Source organism: Vipera ursinii (assembly GCF_947247035.1).
Source record: "Vipera ursinii genome assembly, chromosome: 2".
NCBI lineage: Eukaryota > Metazoa > Chordata > Lepidosauria > Squamata > Viperidae > Vipera > Vipera ursinii.
Window position 1 is genome coordinate 213,049,777 of NC_139513.1, and position 22,947 is coordinate 213,072,723.

Consider the following 22,947-nt stretch of genomic DNA (forward strand, 5'->3'; position numbering starts at 1 on the left):
AGGTCTGTGGCTCTTTCTGCTACAACTAATTATGAGGAACGATATGATTCTGTGCCTTGATTAGAAGTAGCAATGGCATGATAGGGTCTGCCTTTTGGATGGATGCTAAGAAAATCAGAATTATTTTTTCATCTCGGGCTTTGATTCAAGGCTTCTGTGGCTTGCAATGTTCACTTTCTTATTTAGATAACGTATTAAAGTATTTCTGACTCACATTTTCCTCAGAACTCTATAACATGAGGTAAAATGAAACATATTAACATTCTAAGCTGTGCTCACCATGGTGAACATTAATTATTATTAATTTTGATTAGATGGGAAAATATTGGCCACTGTAATCCATTCTGAATTGATCATCTTAACTCTGCAGAAGTATCCGCATGATGAAATATCTTTTGTCAAAATCAATGGAAGTTTAAAGCGCTCTTGAATCACAAACCCGATTCTGCATTTTAAACATCTGAATAAAGTTCTTTTGAACACTTTGAAATTACTGGATTTTTTAAAAGAAATCTGAATGAACTTGGAGGAACATTTGGCTGTCTTCACAGGTGTATTACAAGTGGATTGTTCTGCTTATGACAGAATATTTTTCCACAGAACCACTTATTTAGAAGAAATCTTTAAGTTGTTAAATCTCTGTATGCTATCTGTGTGCACATTTGGAGCAGAGTGAAAAAATCTGTATTTTAGCTGGAAAGTTGAACAAAACATTTGAGGAAGCTTATTTTGAACCGTTAATACATGAGATGTCCACAGAGATCTTTATTAATGATCTGTGTTAACAAGGTGTGTTATTTGAAAAATGACAAACAGGCCTCAATTCTTCTTTAGCTTGCTATAATCTTTGAAGCTGTCAGTGTAAATAACTGGAAACAGCCCCAAAGAACAGGAAATGTGCTGATTCTGGAAAAGGAGATGACTGAATACGGCTGGCTTTAAAATATAACAGTTATATTTAGTCTAAATTGATTTAATCCAGTGTTTCTCACCTCTTATAATGTGGCCACTATAAGAGATGTGGAATTCTGGGAGTTGAAGTCTACATCTCTTAAAAATAGCCAACATTGAGAAACACTGATTTAATCAATGGACATTACAATCACCATGGCTGGGTGTGAAGTATAAAGGAAAAAGATACTACACAAATCCTATAAGCAGCATAGATAGATAGATAGATAGATAGATAGATAGATAGATAGATAGATAGATAGATAGATAGATAGATAGATAGATAGATGGATGGATGGATGGATGGATGGATGGATGGATGGATGGATGGATGGATGGATGGATGGATGGATGGACGGATAGATGGATAGATGGATAGATGGACGAACAGACAGACAGACAGACAGACAGACAGACAGATAGATAGATGGATGGATGGATGGATGGATGAATGGATGGATGGATGGATGGATGGACGGATAGACAGATAGACGGATAGATGGATAGATGGATAGATGGATAGATGGATGGACAGACAGACAGACGGACGGACGGAGAGACAGACAGACAGACAGACAGACAGACAGACAGATGATAGATAGATAGACATAATCTTTATTGTTAGATAGATAGATAATCTTTATTGTCATTTTTTTTACTGTGGGCACAATGGCACACATTTAAAATGAAATTTAGTTGCTTGCTCTCAAGGTGTACATACATAGCACACATTTAAATATAATATATACAACATATGTATAGATCTACACTTACATATATAAGTAACATGTAAATATTAATCACTGTCCATCTTGAATATATAACATAATACATAACACACACATGTATGTATGTATTTTCCCTTGTATTAAGACCCTTGAATGTTCCTGTTCAAGCATTCTTTTCTATCTCTTACCTCTTCACCTCCCTGTCTTCTTCCTCCTGGCCAAGGTTTCTTGGTTGAAATCCTATTTCTCCTCCTCCTCCTCCTCCTCCTCCTCCTCCTCCTCCTCCTCCTCCTCCTCCTCCTCCTCCTCCTCCTCCTCCTCCTCCTCTTCTTCTTCTTCTTCTTCTTCTTCTTCTTCTTCTTCTTCTTCTTCTTCTTCTTCTTCTTCTTCTTCTTCTTCTTCTTCTTCTTCTTCTTCTTCTTCTTCTTCTTCTTCTTCTTCTTCTTAGTTTTAAATGTCTTAGTGCTTACTATTATGCTTATCTGGCTTGTGGAGACCTATAGGTAATGCTTTACATTTGTCAACAGGCCTTCTCATTTGCTAACTGTCAGCTTCATCCCCCAAAGAGGCCTGAACCATCTGGAAATTCTGCTGGCTGCTCCCTGTGACTTTCCCCCTCCCCACCGCAGGAGTTGCTTGGTGCTTTGTGTTTCCTTTCTTGTCTAGATAGCCCCCCCCCAGCAACTTTTAATTACTCTATGGCCAGGCCATGATTTGTTGTTACTATATAAATGCAAGCCTGATAATTAGTCGCAACAGAAAAGGGAGCGTCAAATAGCTAGCGTTAATGTATAGGAAGGCAGCAAGGACATCTCTGCAAATGAATTTGAAATGCTGTAAAGTAGTGCTTTGATGTCATTCTTTACAGGGCCAAAAATCTGTGGGCCCTTTCCACGTAAGTTGAGTCGTTTACATGCACCCTAATTTCCAGAGGGCAATCCTCAATCTGAAAGCACCCACTCTACAAAACCAGTTGAGAGAGGGAGAAAGGGGGAACGGAGGTGGGGTGGGGTGGCAAAAACATTACGGTACAGTTTTCTTTACAGTTATTGTAATGTTTTGTTTTTTTTACAATCGTGAGTATTTTTCTATTGGTGCTGATGCCTCTATTGTAGCCCTGGCAAACGTCAAACCATTTTTTTTTGTCTTGGTTTGTCCTTCTGGGCAATAACATGTCTTGTTTCTAACGGGTGCAGAAGTGGCCAGTCTGACTGCAAGCATTGAAATGTTTGGTTTTGGTCAGTGCTTTTTTTGTAAAAGAAAAAGGTGCCGGAACTCACACATGTCATACAATCCACTTTGCCTACTCTACAAGGTTCCATCCAAAAAAGGTGCCGGAACTCCGTTCTGAGCATTCTATGAGAAAATAAGCCCTGGTTTTGGTAACCTCTCCTTCCCCCCCCTTTTCTCTCTCTCTTCCTCTCCCTCATCCCAAAAAAGGACAGAGCATTATTACACAGAGTTGCAAGTAAGCAGAGTAACCAATATACAGAGTGTGAGGCCTTGAGCTTCTGTACATTTAATCTCTTAATATGAAAATATAGCTGAGCCCTTAAGTGCTAACTCCAAATTCCTTTCTGAATTTGGTTTGACTTAGTATTCCTTGGCTTTTGCGTTTCCACTCATCCTAGTTCAGGGGTAGGCAACCTTGGCTCTTTTATGACTTGTGGACTTCAACTCCCAGAATTCCTGAGCCAGCATAGCTGGAGTTGAAGTCCACGAGTCATAAAAGAGCCAAGGTTGCCTACCCCTGTCCTAGTTCTTGGAGCCTCGCCTCTCTCTCGCCTTCAACCGGCAACCCTGGGCTAATCACAACTTGCACAACTAGACCTCCGTTCATCTCTCCACATTCACGTTCACTCCTGAACTTTTGCTTCGGAGGGTAGGAAGTGTGCTGAATAGAGACTGTAGAGATGAGGGGGAGTGAAGTCTTTACTGGGGATGCCACAAAGACAAATATCTCCCTAAAGGAAAGGCTTTCCCCTTCGTTAAGGCACTGTGGAATTTTACAGAAGTTTAGTTTCACCTACAGCCCAGTTACTTGCGGAATGGCTTGTCTCCCCTTGTTCAATCTGGCAAAGTTGGCTCTCTCTGGTTTCCATTAATTAAACAATGCCCTGTGTCTGGGTCCCAAATGTATGGCGCTGCCTTCTTTGTGGTAGCACCTGCCTTCTGGAATGAGGTTCCCTCCAACATTCGAATGACTCCCTTCCCGCTGATATTTCAAAAGGCCTTGAAGATATAGTTCTTTGTGGAGGCCTTTGATGAAGGATGACTGATGTCCCTTTTTCCTTTCTGTTCCCCTCTGCCCTTATTGTCACTTTGTCTTCTGCTGTCTTTATCCTTTCTATCTTTTTGTTTTTAAAAGTTTTAAGAATTGTAAACCATTGGAGTCCCTTGGATTGGGCAGCATAAAAATTTATACGTTATTATTATTATTATTATTATTATTATTATTATTATTATTATTATTGTTGTTGTTGTTGTTGTTGTTGTTGTTGTTGTTGTTATTATTATTATTATTATTATTATTATTATTATTATTATTATTATTATTATTATGGTCGATCGCAGAGTCAGCCAGAAGTTTAGACTAAATTTGGCATTTTTCTATACTTAACAAGTCTGTCCCAGGAACTTGGGATGGGCAGAGTTTGCTTGAGGGTGTTAAAGGTATTGTTGCAGGATATAAAACTTCAAATAAACTAAAAAAAAACACCTGGTTTTTGGTCAGGTGGTGGTGCCTTCTCTATTACTGCAGCAGCTACCTCCAGCCAACAGCTTCTCCTTCAGTTCTGGATGCCAACTGGCGTAGCCAAGTCTTCAGGCTTTTCCTGAAGTCTAAAAAGGTGATGGTGCTGGGTGCTTTTCACCTCTTGTGGCAAGATGTTCCAAAGTTGGAGTAAAATATCTTCTCAAAATTCCTGGGCTGATGGAGTCTGCTGCAGGCTCCTACTATCAGCAGGAGTGGGGAAGGTCAATCCCATTGGGAAGAGATAGTTCTGCAGTTATCCTGAATTCATGCAGAAGTAGATTGACAGGCAGTGCAACTTATGTAACACACTGGTGTTACGTGTGCCACCCTAGGGCCTTTGAAAACTGTCCAGGCCACTTCATTCTGGACCAATTGTAGCTTCCGAATTCTCTTCAAGAGTAGCCCCATTGCAATGATCCTAACAAGAGATCACCAGGGTGTGAGTGACTGAGCGCAGGTCCTCATGATCCAGAAAAGGGCTGGGAGCACAACATGAAATTGTGCGAAGGCTCTCCTAGTCAGGATTGCCACCTGCTCTTTGAGCATGAGTGTGAGTCAAGAAGAACCCCAAGTTCTATACTGGTATGCCTGATGTAATGCAACCCCAACCCAAATTAAAGATGATAAACCTCCAGATCCTGAGGATTCCCATACCCACAGCCACTCTGTCTTGTCAAGGTTCAGCTGAAGCTGTTCCAAGTACAGCTGCCTTTTGTAATTAACTGATGGCGGTTTTGTCAGTTCTGATAAGTGTTCAAGTGGTGTTCCAAGTGTTTTGGGAGCACACCAAAGCCACCAATTACAATTGGTGCTATCTTTGCTTTCTTTTGCCGTGGTCATTCTACTTCTGTTTGCTAGTCTTTGTATTTTTGTAATTCTCCAGTTCTTCGTTTTTTCCATCAAGGGTCTCCAAGTACTGCAACATCCCTATTTTTTCCCCATAGGTATATTTAAATAAAAAGTATTGTGATTTCTCAAGAGGCCTAGTACCATGAGATTTGGTGCTCCCACTCAACATCTTTTGAGATCAGCTCATGTTTTTTTTTTTAAGATGTTAGTAATGTTACCAATTTTTAACAAAAAAAAAATATCAATTGGGCTTTGGAGCAATGTTTGCAGTAGTTTTGATCTTTCCTGCATGGTGGCTCCAATTGTTATTTTGAAAGAAATGTTGAGTATTGAGGTACTGGAATATGTGCTTGGTTTTTTGACCATTTTATTTAATCTCTACATCCAACTGACGAATCCAACGAAGTAAGCACAGCTGCGAAAATCCATTCTCTAATGCAAAACTTTATTGAGCACATCATTTTGGCATAGATGAAAGGAAAACCAGCTCCTGGGTACTTTGCACCTAAACTGCTACATTAAAAGTATAGGAACCTCCCTCCCCTTATTAGTGCAAGTCACATTAGCCAATGATAAGTCAGAGAATTATTATGAGAGAATATCTTTAGTTCTCAGTAAACAAATCTTGAGCGACCTTGGTTCTCCCGGCTTGGCAGTCCAATGTCTGAAGCCTGCATTCCATTCTCCCGCCAGCCCCCCCTTGCTGAATCTGTAGGCAAGCTAAGAAGCAGTAATGGGGAAAAACCCCCCAGTAATTATTAAGTCTTGGATGTTGTCTTGTAGATGTTTGTTAGTTTGAATTCTAAAGTTTCGGAGCATTTTAAATTCTTCATTTTCTATTTGTCTATTTTGTGGTCCCACCATTTCTTGTTTGCTGCAGGCAGTATTTTTTTGGGAGGGGTATTCCAATGCACTAGATTTGGCATGTTTATATATTGAACAAGTCCCTCCCAAGAACCTAGATAGAATTGTTGCTATTTGTCATGCCTTTTTTTTGTGATCGGTTTGTACGATTGTCTTGCAGCAGTTAAGTCCACTATTAGGTCCACTGTTTCTTCGGCTTCTTTGCAGAGGTGGCATTTGTTATCTTTTGCTGCCTTCTCAATTCTGGCTTTGCATGCATTTGTTCTTAAGGCTTAGTCTTTTTTTTTTCCTTTTCAAATTTTTATTGAATATACAGTTAAAAACACAGAAAACACAGTGGACGTGATACAACTTCCCTGGCTTAAACAATACTATTAGTATTACCTTGTGAAAAGAAAAAGAAAAGGGTCTCTTTACAATATAACAAAATATACATATAGAATCTGTGAACTCTCTAGTAAATATTCTTTCGATCGTATACATTATAGTTAAGTAACTTTCAATTCTATCTTATAGAGAATACTGGCGTAAAGATTTCTAAGCTATCGACTTATCAATCAACATTTGTCCCAGCCTGCCTCCTTAACCCTAGCCTTTTATACACTTCATTCCAAATTTTGTAATAGTCCGTTTCAGCTTTGTTCTTAAGCTCTAACGTTAACCTATCCATTTTGGCGCAGGACAAGATTTTATTTATTACTCCTTCTTCGGTGTGGGTTTCTTTTCCCTTCCATTTCTGAGCACAGGCTAGTCTTGCTGCAGTTAGAATGTGCAGTACTAAATCTAAAGATCCTTTACTGAATTTATCCTTAGTAATCCCTAATAAAATAAAGTTTCTGGTTTTAATTCTATTTTTGTGATACTATCTCTTCCAGCCAATTTTTTTATCAGATGACAAAATTCTTGAGCTTTTGGGCACTCCCGCTGAAGGTTTAGTCTTGCGCAGTCAGAATGACCCCCTCTGTCTCTTCAGCTTTCCTGCTCTTAGCTATTGTTATCTGTTTTGCCTGCTCAGTTTTGTGTGTGTGTGTGTTTGCTGGCCATGCAATACTTTGCCTTGCCATGTCTCTTGTCTGTTCTTCGTTTGCTCCTGGTGTTCAGATTCAGTTTGGTCTCTCCGGTGGTCAGTAAGCCTTCATGGTATAGTCAGTAGCTTCAGTGCATCTTCTTTACAGTCCTTTAGATTTTTCCACTTGATGATGATGATGGACATAAAAATCTGAAATCAGTTGGTGTTGACCTTCATACACATCAAGTTCTTCCCAAGAACCTAGGATGTTATAATTGGGATAGTATATAGGTGGAGATACAAGCAGTGGGGCCTTGTGCAATTTGTAGGTGGCAATTTGGTCAATACACACATTTTCTAAGGCGTTACAAGTGTTTTTATTATTATTAATTATTGAAGCAATAGGCATGAGCCTAGATGGACTCCAGAAGATGGTAGAGGACAGGAAGGCCTGGAGGAACATTGTCCATAGGGTCGTGATGGGTCAGACACGACTTCGCAACTAACAACAACAACAACTGTTGGTTCGTTTGCCATATCATTCTTGTTCAATTAAAATGATAGGCCTGAATATAAGTTGAGATATAAGAAAGGAAGGAAGGAAGGAAGGAAGGAAGGAAGGAAGGAAGGAAGGAAGGAAGAAAGAAAGAAAGAAAGAAAGAAAGAAAGAAAGAAAGAAAGAAAGAAAGAAAGCTATATAGTCTCATTTGCTATGAATGTATTGAAAGCAATAAGAACAAAATGAGGTTAGGATCATTTACCTTTTTTTTTTTTTGAAAAGCAGAGGAGGGCCAGTGTTCATTTTTAGCATTCTAATTTACACACACAACTTTATTACCTAAGCAGGCCACCCAGTGCCCACAAGAGATCGAGCCCGGGTCTTCATTAAAAGGGTGATGGCCACAGCAGGAGAAGTTTATTGTGGGAAGGAGGGGGACGAGGAGGGGAAAATTGGGAGCCCTCGTACACCACCATTTAGAATTCCAACAGCATTGCTCAAACATTTTAGTGCCTTATTAATCTGCTGGCTTTATGCTGGCTTTAAATGCACACAGGGGAAAGAGGATATCTGAAAGATGCGCTAAAGAATCTGTACTTCTCACTTTCTCTTTGCATTTCTGTTCACTATAAAACATGCAGTGTTTTAATTAAGTTGTTGCCAACTAATTCAGGTGCTCCATAAAAACATAATGAAGCAATTACAGATACGTTGCACGTGACGGAGAGTCCGGCTTTTTTTTTTCCCCCTCTGCAAAATGCAAGCATGGAACGTAGACATTTTTTGCCCCTTTTTCTACATTATCATCACCGAGCACCATCACATCAGTTGGCAGTCGAGCTCCATGGCTTACATAATGTAGCTTGAGGGATGGGCACAATCCCCAAATTAAATAGATATATGTAAATAAAAAGTACTGCGATCTCTCAAGAGGCCTAATAACCTGAGATTTGGCGCTCCCACTCTACATCTTTTGAGATTAGCTCACCTTTTTAAGATTTTAGTAATTTTGCCATTTTTTTTACAACAACAGCAACAACAAAATTATCAATCGGGCTTTGGGAGCAGTGTTTGCAGTAGTTTTGATGGACCTCTGTGCCTGGTTCTTTTGACCATTTTATTTAATGTCTGCATGAAACTGCTGGGAAGGGTCATCTATTAGGCTGGAATCCAGGATCTTGAATACACTGATGCTACCAGGTTGACATCTTGACTCTAGGAGAGGTGGTAAGAATTCTGACTTGAAGCTTAGAATGTGTGTAGGATTAGATTGGTTAAAAAAAAAACAACAACCCTGGCTGAGATTGAATTTCAGCATGGTAGAGTCATTTCTTGGTACAATGGAGGTTTTATCTATTGCTGCCCTAGAAAAAAAAAAAACCTGCTGCACAATTTGAGAATTGTCTTTGGGCTCCTTCATAGCTCCTGATGAATCAGTAGGTAGAAGCTAGACCAAGAAAATCTTCAGCCAGCTTCGGCACATCCACCAACTGTATTTGCTGACCAGGTGGCATTCAAGACAATGATTGATGCTTTTGTCACATTTCAGTTAGACTACTGCATAGAACGACATGGGGCTGCCCTTGAAGATAATCGGGAAAGCTGTGGCTGGCCCAGAATGTAGCAGCTCATCTGTGGGCTGCTAGCCTCTTGAGCAAAGTAAGTTTGCTCAAAATTTTGGGAGAATTCTTCCGTTGCCAGTAAACTTCCAAATCAATGTCAAGGAGCCTGCTGCTACTCATTAATCCCTTTATGCCCTGAAACCTTGTTATATTCAGGGCTGTTTTATGCAGGTGGAATCTGTCCACCCCATGATCTGACTAGCAGAGACTGCTGCAAGTACCTTCCTTAGAGACACTGGAAAAGTGAGGATCCGCTAAATATTATTCTCAGCAAATTGCCTTCTAATTTTTGAGCCTCTGAGATCATGTGTATCTTGATTTGTTTCGTCCTTGAGGAGGCTGAAAACCATCCTCATCTGCAGAGCGTTTGGGTAGTTTTAATAGAATATAGCAACTGTGTTTGTTTGCTTTTTTAAAAAAAATATGCTAATCATTTTAATATTTATAGATTAAGAGATGTTTTTGAGGCCATGCCAATGTGTCTGCTAGCCAGAACCATTTGTAGAGATCCTCTATGCAAGGCGATCCTGTCACTTAAGTGGACAAGAATACCAGTTATATTGGCGGTGAGGAGCAAAACTATATATTCCAACGATACCTTTATGTATATATTCAGTGCATGGGGGGGGGGAGTTGAATGATACCTTTATTCTGCTGAATAACTAAAAGGTCAGGGGTAGGCAACCTTGGCTCTTTTATGACTTGTGGACTTCAACTCCCAGAATTCCTACACCAGCATAGATGACTGGTTTGAGAATCATGCTGAATAGGTAATTACTATATCTTTGGATGAATGTGAGCAGGAAAGGCCCAGGGAAGTGGGGAGGATTAATGCTGAATTCCATTCTGTTCGTGTTGAAATATTTCATCATAGATGCTAAACCTCATTATAAGGAATTGCTGAGTTGATGGCCTCTGGTAACCGTATGCCTGACCAACTGAAAGGCATGTTCAAAAATCTGCCTTTCACTCTTGGAGGAAACGATGGCCATCTAGCCCTAGTGCAGGGGTAGGCAAGCTCGGCTCTTTTATGACTCGTGGACATCAACTCCCAGAATTCCTGAGCCAGCCATGGCTCAGCTTGGAAACCTCTCCGTTTTCCCTCAGCACGGCTGGCTCAGGAATTCTGGGAGTTGAAGTCCACGAGTTGTAAAAGAGCCAAGGTTTGCCTACTCCTGCCTGCTTTCTTGAGTCATGACAAAAATCCTGTTCTTAAGTATTCTTTGAAGATTAGGAGGAAGGTCTCCAGGAATCGTGCTGTTGGTTGATTTGTTTTGTTTAATGGTGGCATTTCCCTCTAATATGAGAGCCAGTTGTAGTATACTGATTTTAAGAAAGCAGACTGTGAGTTCTAATCCCTCTTACAGCATAAAGCCATCTGGGTGACCTTGAGCCAGTCACACTCTCTCAACCCTGGGAAAAAAGAAGGTGATGTCAAGCTACCAAGAAAACTGCAGGGTAGTTGTCCAGGCAGCCCCCAGAAATGAACACTTATCTGAAGGCATAAGTAAGGTAAGTAATTAAGTAAATGAGTGAATAAATAATTTACCTTCTAGTATTCACCTGTCATCGGCTCAGCTACGTGGCTGTATGTTAGCAATAGCATTTGGCACTTAAGTACCATTTCACAATGCTTTACAGCCTTCTCTAAGTGGTTTACAGAGTCATCATTAGCCCCCCCCCCAACAATCTGGATCCTCGGAAGGATGGAAGGCTGAGTCGACCTTGAGCCGGTGAGAATTGAACTGCTGGCAGTCGGCAGAGTTAGCCTGCAATACCGCATTCCACTGCGCCACCACGGCTCTTACAGGTTAAACTTTTGCCGAGATTCTGCAAGGATGCGATAGAAAATGTATACGCGTACGTTCGCGTGAATAATTGTTTCTTATTGCCCTGTTTTAAACTTGCTTTCTTTTTGTATGCCACTGAATTAAATTTTAAATCTCCATAGAGAGCAATGAAATTATTTTAGATAACTGCATTATCCAGCTGCTCATTTGTTTAGCTCCACCCAGAAGAATATGGTTCCTTTAGGACCAAGCTTGCATGTTACATACCAAATGCTCAGAGTCATTCCCAATAGCTGTTTCTCCTGGAATTAATTGGCTTGCAAGTGGGCAATTCTCACTAAAAAACAAAAACAAAAATGAGAGGAGCTGGTGCTTGAAATACATATACACTCACAAATGTCCCCCCCCCCTTTGCTTTCTTCTTTCACCCTCAACTTTTTTATGATGTGTATTTGCACAGTAAGCGTTTATTTTGCAATTGTGCTTGTGGAGATAGAAAATCATCCTGGTGCAACAAATAATCAAAAAGAAGTAATGAGCTTTCAGACATTTTGGATTCTGAAACTCCTTTAATTAAACTGGGGGGAAAAAATCACACACACACTTGCTAAAGGATTTTTTTAAAAAAAAAAGACATAGGAATAAAAATGTTCCATATGTTCACTGAAGAAAGTATAATCAACCAGTTGCAATAATAAGATTTGTACATTAGAATAAGAATCCAGCTAGAATGGCACCATCTAATGAAGTCTAAAATAAATAAGCAAAAAACTCTTTTTTTCAGTCAAGACTCAGCAATCTGTATCCTAGATACCTGCCAGTTCTTAGTCATTGACTAACCATCTCTAGGTTCCATTGAGCATCCTATAAAACTTGGTCAATAATCAAAACTACAACACAGGCAAAACTCAAGTTAGAGGGGTAAGACTGTGTTACAAAATATAGGGTATATGTTGCAGAAAATACGAGACAGCTTTATGTCTTGTTCCACCTGTACGGTATTGTTGAATCAGTTTGTTCCATGTAAATATTGTTAAATTCCTTCTCCATAATGATAAATGATTGTTCTCGTTAAGTGTACCAAGTATATTTGTGTGTTCCTTTTAACAGAATACATTTATAATTGCTACAGATATAGCTGTCAGAGGAGGAGATTTGGTTTGGTTTTGTTTTATTATTGTCTTGGCAAAATGGAAAATATCGGAAGTCATGACAAGTGCCCTCTGAAGTTTATGACTTCCGTACGACATGGTGTCAGCATCCTCAGTGAACTCAGCTATTCTACCGTATACAATAATTTTATTATGTGGCAGAAAAAGCAAGGATGTATGCATCAGATTATAAATAACTTAATTTTCCACAGGAATTTTACATCTTAATCTGCTGGACTATCAGTTTCACTTAGGCTCTGAAACAAAATTATGCTATTGTATTCCCAGGTATAATTCAATAGCTCACCCATATGAAAATGTCAGGTCATATTTGCCACAATTCTGGGGCCATTAAGTGAAAACCAGAAGGTCACTCTGTTTGAACATTATAAATGAACCTGTCCAAGAAAGTCCAAGGCTTCCTCCATAATGAGTTTCCCTAACCATCAGCTAGAAAAACTTGACGGCTGTTGCCAGTAGTCCTTGGGAATTAAGAATACAAATGAAGATATATTCAAGAACTTATTTTCTGTGGATTTTATCTGTGGGGGGAAAAAACAACAACCCAGTTTAAAATATACCGTACTTTCCATCTTCATTTTATAATGCATTTGATAGCATCACATTGAGGTCCCTAAGGTGCAGGCCTCCAATCATTGCAGGGTGTGGTATGCCAAGCAAGAAACATATATTGTAAAACCTTGAACGTTCCTCATGCCCTCAGTTCTTAACAACTAAGTTTCAGGCAGTTCCAGTCTGGAGACGGATCCTAGCACCTGATCGATGCACTTGAAAATGCACGGCAAAGACAATGAAGGAAGATCAGATCAACTACTAGGCGGATGACTTGAATCTACAGAGCAAATCCAACCGATGGAAGCATAGCAGAGATCAGTGACACTGACATGGAAGTTGTGACAACGTTCAAATGCACTTTGAATTGTACCTCAGGCAGGTGAAGTGTCGATTGTCTTCATTCACTTCACCTCCTAGAACAGACATGTCAAACACAAGGCCCGGGGGCCGGATCCGGCCCGCGAAGTGGTTTCATGTGGCCCGTGAAGCCATCCTGGAAACAGTGAGGGAACAGCCCCCATTGCCTTGGCCCCGGCCCAGAGACCCTCCTTCTGCCAGACACCCTCAGCTCTGTCCCACTCCTGCCCAGGCCCCCATAGGCACCCTTGATGCGAACGATGTAGAGCTGGCCATGCCCACCCAGTAGGCCATACGCACTCTAGCCACGCCCACCCAGTAAGCCACACCCACTCAGGCCACACCCACCCGGCCCCCTGAGGGCAACCGCAATGCTGATGCAGCCCTCAATGAAATTGAGTTTGACACCCCTGTCCTAGAAATAACATTGTTGGATCAGTCTAGTTTACACCTGTGGACTCTGCAGTAGGAGTTAGCACAGCTTGCAATAACCTTGGAGTCATGGAGTCATTGAGAACAATCTCTGTTCTGTCCTCACCCTGAATAGTCATAAGATCGATCTCATGCAAGTTTCAGTCGGCACTCATCTATGCAGGATCCGAATCTTCCTCCATCTCCATGATTCCCTTGCTTACTCAAGCTCATGTCCAAAGTCTACTCTGAAGAATGCCTCCAGAGTAGATCCATAACTATGGACTTTCAGGGGCTTTTTTTTTTACTTTTGTTTCTATAGTTCACACAGCTTCATAAATTCTGTAAACTGATTTAAATCAAGGGTGTTCTGCCACTCTTGGATGAAGTGTTACAGTTCGTTTGTGACTGGTGCACAGAGGCAACACTAAAAAAATAAATAAAATTAGATTTGTGTGAACTGGCAGTAACATTTAGCAATACCTATAAACTTGTTTACGTGACACATAGTCCTTGACTTACACCCACAACTGAGCCCAAAATTTATGTTGCTAAGTGAAACATTTGTTAAGGGAGTTTTGCCCCCATTTTATGACTTTTGTTGCCACTGTTGTTAAGTGAATCATTGTAATTAAGTTAGTAACAATGGTTGTTAAAGTGAATCTGGCTTCCCCATTGACTTTGCTTATCCGAAGGTCACAAAAGCTGATCACATGACCCCGGGACACTACAACCGTCATAAATACGAACTAATTCCCAAGCATCTGAATTTTGCTCAGGTGACTGTGGGGATGCTGCAATGGTCATAAGCATGAAAAATGGTCATAAGTCACTTTTTTTAGTGCCATTGTAACTTTGAATGGTCACTAAATGAACTGCTGTAAGTTGAGGACTACCTGTATAACAAAAACGCTTAAATTTACATTTGAATTTGATAGTATGATAACATCACATCCACAGATTTTGAATTTATAAGTAAATCACCCTATAGTGGGCCAATGCTACTATCATGGAGTAGTTCTGAGTCGAGGTTGATGCTAGAGTTACTACTACTTTCTCCTCACCAAAACCCAACCATTTGTATTTGCCATTGTTGTAACTGAGCAGCAGAACTTTCCTCACAAATAAAACTCCTCCAGGAGGTAATTAAGGTGCAGATTCTAATAGGCTTATTAAAAAAAAATCTCACAGAGGATAGTTTTTAAACTCTTGTTCTCAGGTTTCCTGGATTCCTTTAGAGCTTATTGTGGAATGTTCATTGAGAAGAGCAGTAGTAGCAATTAATTCTACAGAATAAGGGACCTTTTCTAGCAAAGAACAGCTGTGGGAACTGGATATATTCTAGAAGGCACTCTTAAATTTGCCCGGAGTGATTAATAATCCACATAAACAACGTGATGCTTGTACGAAGATGTACTTTCTGAATTTATCCTAGAATTCCCTGAAACGTGAAGAATTTCTTTTGTACACATGCAGTTTTGTCAACGCAGCAATGATGAGAAGTGGATTCCATGAAATAGGGCCGACACTATCTTCTGAACCACTGAGCTTGAGCTGTAACTCACCTATAAAATTAATGCAAATGTTTTCCCCACTCCCCCCCCATTTTCATCCAATGTGATGAAAATAAGTTATTTTCGGTTTGTTTTCAAAGAAGGAAATCTTGATGTAAGTAGCCAAACTACAGTATATAACAGTGATGGCGAACCTTTTAGAGACTGAGTGCCCAAACTGCAACCCAAAACCCACTTATGTATCATTGGGTGCCAAGTGGGCATGGCCCATTGGGTGGGCGTGGCCCATTGGGTGGGCGTTGCTGGAGTGGTAACAGCAGACTGGGTGGGACTAAAAAGTTCAATCGATCAATTCCAACTTTGCAAGATCTTTTTTCCCCCCGCGAGAAGTTGAAACTCATTGATTGAACCTTTTTTTTTGCACATGACAGCGGAAGCCTAAAGCGAAAAGGTTTTATGAAACCCAACTGAAAGCCTAGGAGTGGGGTGAAGGCACGCGTGCCCACAGAGAGGGCTCTGTGTGTCACCTGTGGCACGCGTGCCATAGGTTCGCCACCTTGGGTATATAATACTGTATATGAAGGTAAATGTAAAGGTTTTCGTTGTCCAATCGTGTCTGACTCTAGGGGGCGATGCTCATCTCTGTTTTTAGCCAAGCGACCTGGCAGTTGTCGGAAGAGGCTGCCCTGGTCATGTGGACAGCATGACTATAATAAGCTGGAGCCAGTGGTGGGATTCAAATAGGTGAGCAACCGGTTCTCTGTGTGGATGCCGCTTCTGGAATTCCATTCTGGGCCTGCGCAACAAAAAAATTAGCTAGCTATTCTGCCAAACTGGTGCGAACTGTCTGAATTCCACCACTGGCTGAGGCGCACAGAACGCTGTTACCTTCCCTCCGAAGTGATACCTATTTATCTACTCGCATTTGCATGCATTCAAACTGCTAGGAATACTATAATTCTACCCTCATTGTGCAAACATTATTTCAGAAGGTTCTGGAAATGAACCCTTTAAGACATGTGAATTCCTAAGAAAAGATTTTCTGAAGAAACTACTTCCAGGTTTTTGTTTTTTTTAAAAAAAAAGATCAAAAAGATATCTGAAAAAGATGAGTGTAAAGGAGATATGTTTAATACTGGAAGGACCTGTCACCATCTTGTAATGATAAAATAAAAGAAAAATCATCAAAAGGAATTCAAAAAAAAAAAAAATCTGAAGCGAGAGTGTTTTTCTGAATGGAGGAAAACTTTTAGGAAAGTGGAGGAAAATGACTCAGCATGTTTTTACTAAAACTTCAGCTTGTACATTAGTCCTTTCCAAAAAAAAGAACAGATGAACAAATTAAAAAGAAAGGAAAATAAAACATAAATAAACCCCCATCCCACCTCTCCTTGAAGTCTTTTTCTTCAAACATTCTGAACTGTACTGACATAATTAAATTTCTTCATGCCTGAGTTATTATTTCTGTTTTAGAAAATGTGTATTTTCTTCTGACACTTCTATCAGAAAAAAATTAAGGAAACCGAATTCTTAGCATTTTTTAAATTAAAGATGATCCTTCATTTTAGTAGTTATTGGCGCTGATTTAATAAATCAACATTTCCAAATTAGGCCTTGTTTGGCTTTGGTGCTGGTGCATTGCACCTCATGGTTAAATCATAGCTAATTAGTATTTATGAATAAGGGTTTGGAAGTCCCTAAGGATCACTGCTTCTACACACAGGGAAGCTAAAGAAGTGTTCCTTATCTTCTGAAACTTTAGCATATTAAGCTCCAAAACATTAGGGTAGAAATGGTTTATTTTTCTCTCCCCCCTCTTCCTTCCCCAGTTGCATTTCAAAGCTGTGTAATGAAAATGCTGACAGTAATTTAAATGGAGTATACATTCTTTACAGACATTAAAGCTATTTGTTAAACTTTGTAATTACTATGCAAATCAAGTGCTGCTAAAAAGAAAAGAAAAGAAAAAAAAGTGAAATGAGCAGCCTGGGTAGAGGAAAATACCAAGCTTGAAATACAGAACAATGTGAGGGGTGAAAAATTACTTATAACTTGAAAATCTTCCTCCCCTCTACTGGTTCCTCCCCACCCTCCCACTCTTACTATCATTCCATAAATACTTACATGGGATCCATCCCTATTTGGCTTGTCACTTTAATAGCTCCCAAGGAAGGACCCCATTCTGAGAACATTAGAGAAATCTATTGCCCAGATCAAAATATTAACAGTGCTTTATTAGAATATATACTCTGTATGAAATATAAGCTGTTTATCCAAGCCTTGGTGCATCTTACAAATCTTTGAAATTCATAAATAAGGAACAGATGGCAAATTTAATTGGAATTATGTTTACTTCTAAGTAAACATTTGAGATCGGGGCTGATTATTGTTACTCATCGTGAGGTAAAGTAAAATTTGGAAGTGTGTGTGTGTGGGGGGGGAGGATGCTTTTCTCATTTTCACTGACAACGCTATCCTAAGTTCTAAGAGATTTATTTTATTTTATTTTTATTTTTGGTGCCCTTTATTCTGTTAATTATAAAATGATTGTTAATTTTTTTACATTATAATAATAAGTAATAATAAAATTATTGTTAATTGTTAATAGTAAAAAAATAAAGAACTGCAAAAGCACATATAGTATGAGAAAGGCAATATAGAAGTTCCAAAACTACAGTCAACTCAGTAAGGAATACCAGGAACTGAATTTCAATAACAATTGGACAGCTACAGATTCTTCACCCTGCACACACGATATGAAAACATTCATTGAATATTCATAAAAACGGACAGTTTGTTTAAGGCCCATGCTAGAAAAAGGGAGACTCTGAGTTCTAACACCTATCTTAGCCATGAAAGCTGGCTGGGTGACCTTGGGCCAGTCACTTGCTCTTAGTCCAACCTACCTCACAGGATTGTTGTTGTGGGGAAAATAGGAGGAGGACGGTATCTTGGATGTGTCTGCCACCTTGAGTTACTTGTAAAAAATAATAAAGGTGGGATGGAAATAAATACATAAATTACTTTGTGTAATGATATGTATGATGATGTTATCCATTCAGTCATGTATGACTCCTGGCGATTCTTGGCTGGCCAAGTCTCTCCACATCTTCCAGTCTTGCACTATTTGAGTTTTTTTATACTCTGGCTGGTATTATGCTTTCATGTAATTCGTTTCACATCTAGCGAGCATGATGAGAAGCAAGGAACTATAGGCAATGCTGATGTCTCTTTCCTTGTTCATGAAAATAAGATCCATTAATTCCGATTTTCTAGAACAGGGCTTTTCAACCAGTGGTATGGGTACCACCTGTGGTACATTGGCACCTGGTAGGTGGTACGCGACCATCCTAGAAAAGTGGTAGCGGGGGAGAGGAAGGGCAGCACTGCACAAGCCTGAGCGAGAGACGGCTGGAGCTGCAGGGCTGTCAGGGCTCAGTGGAAGTGCCAGGATCAGCACCAGGATCCAGATGGAGCTCGATGCTGATCCTGGCACATCTGCTGAGCCCAGAAGAAGCGCCAATCAGCTGGAATGTTGCAGCATCTCCAGGGTCTTGTGATTTACTTTCAGATGCTTGGCAACGGATTCATAGTTATGATGATCACAGTGTCCCAGGGTCATGTGAAGTGACCAAAACCTGCTGCAACCACCCAGCAGACGGGGGGGGGGGGAAATAAAAACCAAACACCCCCCCACCTCCGCCGCCAACCGTCAACAGAAATGCTCACAACAGGTGTCTTGCTCAGCTGTGGCTTGGGGGGCACTTTTTTCAGTGCCATTGTAACTTCGAACAGTCACTAAGCGAACTGTTGTAAGTCAAGGACTACCTGTAGTTCATCACTTTTTTCCCTTTTTTTTAGTCATCAAGTTTTTGACACCTTGCTGGGCGACTGGTGGTACTCAGATATTGCCATATCCTAATAGTGGTACAATGGCTGAAAAGGTTGAAAAGCCCTGAACTAGAAGCTTAACTTCCTGCAACCTGCAATCTTTCTTTTGCCCTGCTGGCTTAGAAGCAGAATGGCCATATACCCAAATATAAAGGTAAAGGTAAAGGTTCCCCTGCACATGCGTGCTAGTCATTTCTGACTCTAGGGGCCAGTGCTCATCTCCGTTTCAAAGCCGAAGAGCCAGCGCTTTTCCGAGGACGTCTCCGTGGTCATGTGGCCGGCATGACTAGATGCCAAAGGCGCACGGAACGCTGTTACCTTCCCACCGGAGTGGTCCCTATTTTTCTACTTGCATTTTTATATGCTTTCGAACTGCTAGGTTGGCAGAAGCTGGGATGAGTAACAGGCACTCACTCTGATACGCGGCACTCGGGATTCGACCTGCCAAACTGCCAACCTTCTGACCCAAATATAGAAGCATTTTAAAACTTGATGCTTCCATCAAACTGGAGAAAGTACAATCATGGTGCAAGGTCTGCCCCACGTGTCTTTGCGTTTGTTTGTGTGTGTGTGTGTGTGTGTGTGTGTGTGTATGTGACGTTCAAAGGAACTGCAGCTTCTTTTGCAGCACTGCTTCAATCATTTGGGTCCTTGCTGACATGTATATATATCAGAATATAGAGAACCTGCTTAGTCTAGTGGTTTAAAGTGCTGATCTAGAACCCAGGAGACTGTGAGTTATAGTCCCGCCATAGGCATGAAAGTTGGCTGGACCAGTCACATCTCTCTTTCTTTCTCAGCCGAACTCATTGTTGTGTGGAAAAGGCAGGAATATGAGATGAGTTCACTGCATGAGTTATTTAATAACAATAATAATAAGGATAAGGATAAAAGTTCAATCCTAGTCAACAGTCATAGTTGTAAGAAGAAGCCATCTCAGGAACTCTGCTCTTGGTGTTACACAATACTTTCCAACAAGGGGAGTGAGCAAGGGGAGACATCAGGCGAGGGCAGAGGGGTGGTTTGAACCAGCATCCAATTTGCTGTTCTTGCTCAGCCTATCAATCTCATGGCAAAGCCTGGGAAAAAAAAACCTGCTGTGAGTTGGCTTTTATTTTACGTCTATCTTTACATTCTCCCGAGAGATGACAGTTCTATTCATAGTAGAGCCGGGACAATACTTTTGTCGTTTATAATTGTTTCTTAGAGCAGCTTGGTACCGTGCTTAACAACAGCTATAAAAAAACCCTGCAGAATTAGTCTTGATAAACATACTGCGTAACAAACAAGTCTGGGTCTCTGTGGCCATTAGGAAGCTAGAAGCAGCTCACATCCTTTTCTGTTCTTTTCCAGCACTAAAGTTAGAACTGCTCTAATAAGCTTAATGGACACCAAGAAGAAATGTGGTTAGCCAGGAAGCAAGAAAACATAGTGTTAGCAAATAAACAAGGGATTCATCCATCGTGCTGCCAAAGGCTATTATACCACTTGCTCCTTCTTCTGCTAGCCTCCGTGAGCTTTGATACCAAATGTTTTCAGTCAGATATTTTCTTTACATTGTCTGCAAAAAGCAAAGCACCAAATGATTGGATGGAAAAAGCAGATACGTAGGAGCCTACAAGTTACACCTTGGGTGCTTTGAAACTCCTAAGCTTAGTTTTTGGTACAATCAATCAAGGGGCATGGACCATATTTGTACCTTACCATGAAGTGATTTTTGGCAGTCTGGCTATTATACCATCTACCATCTCCCTGTTGTTCAACATTTTATCAGAACCTGATGTTTAACAATATTACTTCTTTTCTTAATTTTTTTGATCTTGAGATAAAAAGCTCTACATTTATAAAAGCTATATATGGATCGTGTTTTCCGCCAATCTCCATCCTGCCAACCTTTCTACAAGAATGTAAACTAGCGTTGATTAAATTACCTAGTTTGGTAATGAAATGTCTGCAAGAAAACAACCAAACTCGGAGAGAACCAAAGAATCCCACAGAATATAAATATAAGGCCTTGGCATTTTCCTATGATCTCCTTGCACTTGAACAACGGAGGCAGCCAGGAGACCTAAGAAGTTGGCTGCACACAGATTCTAAAACTTAAGAGCAGAAGGAAATGTCATGCATTTTTTGCTTCATCTGGAGTAGGAAATCACAACCAGCATTGTGATCTAGCCCAGGGCTTTTCAACCAGTGGTACGGGTACCACCTGTGGTACATTGGCACCTGGCAGGTCGTATGTGACCATCCTAGAAAAGTGGTAGCTGGGGACGGGAATGAGCTGAACCGATGGCAGCACCACACAAGCCTGAGCGAGAGACGGCTGCAGCTGCAGGGCTGTCAGGCCTCAGCAGAAGTTTCAGGATGAGCGCCGGCTCCAGCTGGAACTTGGCTCTGATAGTGGTGCTTCTGAGCCCAGAAGAAGCGCCGATCAGCTGGAATGTTGCAGCATCTCCAGGGTCTTGTGATTTACATTCAGATGCTTGGCAACTGATTCAAATTTATGATGGTCACAGTGTCCCAGTGTTATGTGAAATGACCAAAACCTGCTGCAACCACCCAGCAGAGGTGGGGGGAATAAAACCAAACACCCCACCCCACCCCACCCCCGCTGCCAATCCTCAACAGAAATGCTCACAATGAAAACCTCGGACAGGAAGAAGAGTGCCACCAGGCAGGCAGGCAGGTGTCTTGCTCGACTGTGGCTTGGGGGGCACTTTTTTCAGTCCCATTGTAACTTCAAACAGTCACTAAGCAAACTGTTGTAAGTTGAGGACTACCTGCACTTCATCACTTTTTTCCTTTTTTTTGTCACTTTGCTAGGTGACTGGTGGTACTTGGATGTTGCCATATCCTAAAAGTTGTACAGTGGGTGAAAAGGTTGAAAAGCTCTGATCTAGTCAACTAACAAACATTCAAATCTATTTCAAGGTGGAAAATACCAGTCCAGCTAGCTTATCTATTAGATGACACCAATACTATTCTTTATAGTTATTGCTGGGCAATTTATTAATTCAGAATGAAATTTGGCAGGAGAAAGTAGTTTCATTCTAACCACTATGTTATTTTTCCCCCTATTTTCTGTTAATTTTCTTTCTGGAACAAGAAGGCAAGAGGGATGAGAAATGTTATTATTTTAATTATCATCACAGAAGCTTCTCACCACAGAGTTCAACAATAATTTTATTCCCTGCAGAGTTCATTTTACTAAAATACGTAGAAGGGAATCCCAGAGTACAGAAATGTCATTAAAATATGCTTTGCAGTTTATTACTGTGAATAACTTAGCCAATGAAAACAGACTCTCAAGGTATAATATTAGAATGTGGGGAAAAATTATTCTTGAAACGTAATTTCAGTCTTTACTCTTATTTAGGAATAAATGTAGAACAACAGTCCAACATGTAATATAGGCACACTTTGAGGTCTTTTGCAATTTTGCCAATATTTTCAATAAATCCAATAGAAACTATATTCCTTATATGTTCTTTTTTTTCTCAACTTGTTTCTCTGGATGCTTTTCCTTCTCAGATTTCGTAGTGACCATATCTTGTTACTGAAAGAATAAGCCTGGAATCCCATTTATGCATCTAGGTCAGGAGTCTGCAACCCTGCCGACTTTAAGACTTGTGGACTTCAGCTCCCAGAATTCCTCAGCCAGCTGAGGAATTCTGGGAGCTGAAGTCCACAAGTCTTAAAGTCGTCAAGGTTGCAGACCCCTGATCTGGGTTGTAACAGGATAGAATTGTGACACAGCTGAGCCCAAAATTACACAATTATTACACAACTGAGCCCAAAATTTCTGTTGCTAAGTGAGACAGTTGTTAAGTGAGTTTTGCCCCATTTTACGACCTTTCTTACCACAGCTGTTGTAAAGCTAGTAACACGGCTGTTAATGAATCTGGTTTCCCCCTTGACTTTGCTTGTCAGAAGACTGCAAAAGGGGTCCCGTGATCTTGAGACACTGCAACCGTCATAAA